Here is a 6797-nt window from a genome sequence, read left to right on the forward strand (position 1 = left end):
GGAGTAGGGAGGGTCTTGGTCCTGCCTCAACTTGATGTGCCAGGCTTTGTTGACTTCCCATGCAAGGCCTTACTCTCTCTGGAATGGATAGGGGGAAGAGCAGGAGGAGGGGAGGGGAAGGAACTGTGGTTAGTATGTAAAATGAAAGAAATTTAAATAAAAAAGAATTTGATCACTCAGTAAAGGTTGATAGATTTATGAAAATACATAAACAGATTAGCAGAGTTTGGGAACAATATAAAAACAATAACCTTATACTATACATCTGTTTCCAGATTGTTTATTTTTTATAATGTGAAGGCTTAGTCTTTAAGTTTTATTTAGGTTGATAAGAATTACAGGTTAATAGTCACCTTGTGTACTGCTTGTATGGAATGGACAGAGTACTTACTGTAAGCAGCTGAGGCAAGGGCACTTCTTTACCCAACAGGCCATTTTTTGCCAAGAAGACAAACTTCGTATGGGAGAGGAGGTGTCATTTTCTTAAAATTGCTTCCTGCTGCCTAGGGGGCAGTGTTATCTTTGTGGGATGGTGGCGCACGCCTTTAATTTGAGCACTAGGGAGGCAGAGGCAGGCGGATCTCTGTGAGTTTGGGGCCAGCCTGGTCTACAGAGCGAGTTCCAGGATAGGCTCCAAAAGCTACACAGAGAAACCATGTCTCAACACACAGAAAGAAAGAAAGGAAGGAAGGAAGGAAGGAAGGAAGGAAGGAAGGAAGGAAGGAAGGAAGAAAGAAAGAAAGAAAGAAAGAAAGAAAGAAAGAAAGAAAGAAAGAAAGAAAGAAAGAAAGAAAAAAGAAACAAAGAAAGAAACAAAGAAAGAAAGCTAAAACAATGGTTAAATCTCATAAGGACTAGCTGTAACATTTGTAGTGCCAGTCTTAGAGTAATAGGTAAAGCTTATCTGAAGTTCTGGCTAGAGGTGTAAGATGATGGATTATCTTAGTTAGCCACCTTATAACTGTCCTGAACAATTGGTAGTCCATAGCCAATCTTTTAGTGGTGTTTATCGGCTCAACAGCATTATTATGAACCAGGTAGAATTGTTCTTTGGTGCCCCATCTTCCTTCTGAAGACTTCAGAGATCACTGTTAGGAAAATTTTTGTTCACTGTGGAAAAGTTAAACATTATTAATATCAAAATGGAAAGTTTAAATTTTAGGATATCACTATATCTAAAGAAAGGTTGTTCCAAAGACTCAAGAATAAGTATGGGGAAAAATATAATTTTGACAACAATAGTCCCTAGATTTTGGGAGAATCAAATTCATAAAAAAAAAAAAAATCAGTTGGGTCCTTCCTCACATTGTGTGGAGAACATCAATCTCTGGAGTCCCTGCATTCTATAAGGATGCAAATAAATCAGGAGAGGCAGGATATAAATGAGGAGATTTAATTAAAGTGGTTCAAAGCCCTTACAATTCTGTATAAAAGTCAGAATCCATATACCATTCTTATGGTACTAATGGACTTCACAGAACCTCTTAACATAGTTACTGACTCTTAGTATGCAGAAAGTTATTTTACATATTCAAACTGCTGAATTTATTCCTGATAAAGCAGAATTAGCTTAGTTCTTTATACAATTATAGTAAATGATCAGAAATAGGGATATATATCATCAGATCCCATATAGGTCTGCTAGGTCCTCTAGCACAAGGTAATGATGAAATGGATCAATTATTAATAGGAAGGGTGCTGGAAGCTTCATCATTTCATAAAAAACATCATGTCAATAGCTAAGGTTAAAAAAGAGTTTTCTTCATTACTTGGTAACAAGCTAAGGAAACAGTGAAAAAATGTCCTACTTGTTCCTTCTATAACCAAATTCCTTTACCTGCTTGAAGTAATCCTAAAGGTATACAGAGAAATGAAATTTGGCAGATGGATGTGTTTCATTTTGCAAAATTTGTAAAATTAGGATGTGAACACCATACAATAGATACATTTTCAAGATTTCAATGGGCAACTGCTTTGAGTTCTGAAAAGACTGACTCTATAATTACATACCTATTGGAAGTCATGACCATAATGGGTATACCTGTACAAAATAAGACTGACAATGCTCCAGCATATGCCTTCAGTAAAATGACCTTTTTGCATGTTATAATATAAAACATGTTATAGGCATACCACACAATTCTACAGGACAAGCTATTGTTGAAAGATCTAACCACACTTTAAAAGAAATGCTTAATAAACAGAAAGGAAGAAATAAAACCCCCAAATATAGCATGCATAATGCCTTATTAACGTTGAATTTTCTTATGCTAATGAGAAAGGAACAACAGCTGTGGAGAGACATTGAACTATAGAAAAAAAACTACTGAGCTAAATCAGCCTGTGTACTTCAAAGATGTGTTGACCTCAGAATGGAAACCAGGATATGTTACTTTGGAAAAGAGGTTCTGTTTTTGTTTCCACAGAAGATAAGAACCTGGGATTGCTTCCAGGTTAATATGACTTGATCAAGCAAGACCCCTCTGAAAAATCTCCAATGGGAACAGATGGCCCAGATGATCCAACATTTCAGGGCACCTCTATTGCAGTTTCCTTTGAATTCTGCATCCAGAAAGGCTTCAAAGCTGCTGGCTGAGATGATCCAGCCTCACAGACTATTCTAGTCAGGACTTGACCAAAATCCTAAATTTTCTTTGGGTCCTCATAAGATTACCAGTGCCCCCAATCAGCAGAAAGTAACCTGGAAAACTACATCCATGTTCACAAAAAATGGATTATGGATGTTTGTCTTTGTTTAGAAAGTTGGTTATAAGTTGTTATGGATAATGGTCAGGAAGACAACTAAACAAAGGAGATTAGCTTCAGAATTTTTTTTTCTGAAAAGAAAAAAAGGGGGAATGCTGTAAGATAATGCTCTTGTACACTGTAATGATTAGTCACTCCTATTGGTTTAATAAAACTCTGATTGGACAGTAGCTGGGCAGGAAGTGTAGGCAGGGTGACCAGACTAAGAGAAAGCTGGGAAGAAGAGAGGCACAGGAAGTAATATGAGAACGTTGGACTGAGAAAGGATACCAAGCTACATGTTTAAACATGGACAAGAATTATTGGTTAATTTAAATGTAAGAACCAAGTAGTTATAAGCCTGAGCAGAAGACCAACACAGCTTCTTTCTTAAACAATGTAAGCAACACATATTCACAGTGTACAGAAAGACCATCCCATAGCATTTTGGTTTTGGTTTTCCAACTAGGCAAATTTCTGTTGGCTTGTTTTCATTGGACAGGATTCAGCTATCTGATTATAGAAGACCTCAGGGAAATAGGAGCCTGGTAGCACATTGTTGCCACTGTGTTAAGGACAATTTTGACTTGGTGAGCATGAAGAAAATAGTGGGTTTTATTTAAAATTTATTTTTTAATTATGTGTATGTGTGTGAGGGTGTATGCATGCATGTGCCAATGTCCACCATGGCCAGATGCATTTGATACATTTCAAGCTGGAGTTATAGGCTGCTATGAACTGTTGATGTGGGTACTGGAAACTAAACACAGGTCCTTTATAAGCTCTGTAGGTTCCAGAAATTTGGTTTTTCATGTTAGCAATAATAGAATAATTTTCCTCTGAGGAGGAAACAAAAGACTATATTGGGGGCTGGAGAGATGGCTCAGAGGTTAAGAGCACTGGCTGCTCTTCCAGAGGTCCTGAGTTCAATTCCCAGCAACCATGTGGTGGCTCATAAACATCTATAATGACATCTGGCGCCCTCTTCTGGCAGAACACTGTATACATAATAAATAAATAAACCTTAAAAAAGAAAAAAGCTTCCTTAATAATAAAATTTATGGGGGAAAAAACTGGTCAGATTTCAAAAAAAATGACTATATTGATTCAAATGATTGTCAAGGGGATGGAAATTCTAATTATTTAAACTATAAGAAATAGAATAATAGAATAATCAACAATATTATTACAAGAAATATAATAATATTATAAGAAATAGAATAATCAACAATATTTCTAAATATAGCTTAGTGCAGACTATATATTCCATTAATGTATGGGCCAAATGATTGTGTCCATTGTGCAACTACAGAAGCGCAGGTGTGCAGCCTGTTTGCCATTGGATATATGTCAAGGGAAGTGCCCAAATCACTTCTCTACACTGAATTATTAGAAACATTTATGAACATGAAAAAGGTATAAAACAAGCCAAGCATACGAGAGACAATATTCAATATTTATCTTTTTGTGTCTGTTTCATTTTACTTTGTATAAGAATTTTCAGCTACAATCATGTTCTTGCAAAACGTCAAAGTCTTAGTTACGGACAAATAAAGAAGTCTGGATTTAATTTCAGATAAATGGTTACACATCATGGGTACATGGGTGTGCACATGTTCATAAGACATGAAAATGAATGGGGAAAATCTAGCTAAAAGTAGGGGAAGGAAAAACAAGGGAGGGTAGTGGAATATATGTGACCTTAAAGCAAAAGAAAGGACGATTTGAGTGGAAGATGTAGAATAGCAGCGATTGAGAAAGAATGGCAGACAAAATATGCTGATACAGAAATATGCAAAAAAAATGACAAAATTAAAACCATCGTTTAAAATTAACTTTAAAAATCATTCTTGAAGGGATGGTTTGGAGACTGATCACTACTCGGACTCTCGTAGATGCTTTCTTTGGTAAGTGCTGGTGCATGTCAGTGTCTTTAGGATTTGGACCCAGATTTAAATGCAAATCAAGAGAGAGTGGAAGTGAGCATTGAACCGAAGTGTGAGCACATTACACATTATAGTTTATGTCAGTAAACTATAGGTCCTTGGCAAGAGGTAAATGACAACTGGGATCTCTTAACTGAAAATATACTAGAACTCTCACAATTTGTATAAACATCCGAATGCTTTTCACAAGATTCATGAAAAGTATTTAATCACAATCTAGGAAACTCCATATGTCTGAACCAAGATAATCAGAAGGGAAATGAAGGCACACCATAACCAAACAAAAGAAATATAAGGAGAAAGACAAAATGTTACAAATAGCAAAGGAAGATTGTTATGCTCAGAGGTAAAAAGCTTTACTGAGCAGCCATTTTTTTCCTCAGCAAACATTTTTTTTTTCCAGTGGGCTGGATTCTTTCATATCAATCATCAATCAAGAAAATGCTCCACAGGCTTGACTATAGGCCAGTCGGAAGGGAACATTGGAAATTCCTTCTCAGGTAAGTCTATCTTGTGTCAAGTTAACTAAAATTAGAACATTGTGTTTTCATTTTCCTTTTAATTCTGGGAATGTTTTAATTTCCACTTAATTTCTTCCCTCTATTGGTGAAATTATTAAGGCCACTCCATGTAGTTAAAAGGGAGGTTTATTTAGTGGTGTAACTTACAAATGAAGGGATAGGTAGGTTGCAGGGTCTGGGGAAGACATAGCGCCGTCCGGCAGTGTTCTCTGGAGAACTCTGCTTGGTCTACCTCTAGCGTTCAGGGTCCAGGAACAAAGAGAAGGCACCACATCTGGATCTCGGGTCTTCAAGGTCCTCTCTTGGCCCGCCTTGTAGGTGTGACAGTTACCGAAGCCAAAATGGAGGTTGGAACGTCCAGATCAAAGCTGAAATGGCTACTCACTACATCTCCCCCTTCTGTCCAAATAAGAAGGTTCTAACTTAATACAAGATTATATACAAAGGAATGGTTATCAAATATTGTCCAGGAGTAATGAGGGATAATGACCTAGATAAGATGGAACTACAATCAATGTGAACAATATCAAGCAAGAAACACACACTAAAATCCAGAGAAGTCTAGAGCGTAGGTAAATGGTATGTTACAAAGATCATTCCAAAAGGTGTCCTATCCTAAAGAAACTGAATCTAATACCTAATATGTTTTATCTAATAATATATATATATATATATATATATATATATATATATATATATATATATATGAAGTTGTAACTATAACTGCTAGTCTTCAGTCCCATCAAAGACCTGAGAAGGAATATAATGGTACCTGAGAAATGGAAGATGGATGCAAGCAACTTTTGGGAATCTTGCAAGAGTAGACAGAGACAGCTGGCAGCCTGGACAGTCACCTAATGTTTCTTAGCATTGTTGGTGTATTCAAATTGGCTACAGGCCTAGAGTATCTGACAGACCATTTTCAGAAGCAGGAATTCTCAAAGACCATCTTACCCTGTCTTGGCAGAGTACAGTGGTCGCTTTCCTTGTGTCCTGCTTGTCCAGAAAGGACAGCATTCATACTGTTAGCAGTTGAGGCAAGGGCAGTTCTTTGCCCAGTAGGGCATTTTGTGCCAAGAAGACAAACTTCCAAATGGAAATGTCTTAGAAGCCCAACATTCTCTTGGGATCAAATTGGTGCTGCCAGGAGCAATTGTGTCTCACATCAACAGAATTCTAAGTTGTTTAAATGCCATATTCTCTAGGTCTATGAAGTGTTTGAAGATTACCTGTCCATCTGACCTATGTATCTGTAAATCCAGATAACCTAACTAATGTAACTATAGAGATGACAGCATAGGTGACTATAAATCTATAAGTCTTATCTACCGAAATAACCTATGGACTAAGGCTTCATGTAAACAAAGAAAACAGTCTATAAGCAAATGTATGGTAAAGAATGATGACTTCAAAATTGTGACAATACACAAGATATTTATAACAGAGGTAGGGATATATAGTGCAATATGCAATATGACAATAATCTTAAATACATATCAATATACAGAATATCCTAAACAGAAGTAGAGCACACATAAAGTATGACAGATATAAATTTACATTTGCATCAATATACAAATATTTC

This window comes from Peromyscus maniculatus, chromosome 6 (assembly GCF_049852395.1).
Source record: "Peromyscus maniculatus bairdii isolate BWxNUB_F1_BW_parent chromosome 6, HU_Pman_BW_mat_3.1, whole genome shotgun sequence".
NCBI classification, from domain to species: domain Eukaryota; kingdom Metazoa; phylum Chordata; class Mammalia; order Rodentia; family Cricetidae; genus Peromyscus; species Peromyscus maniculatus.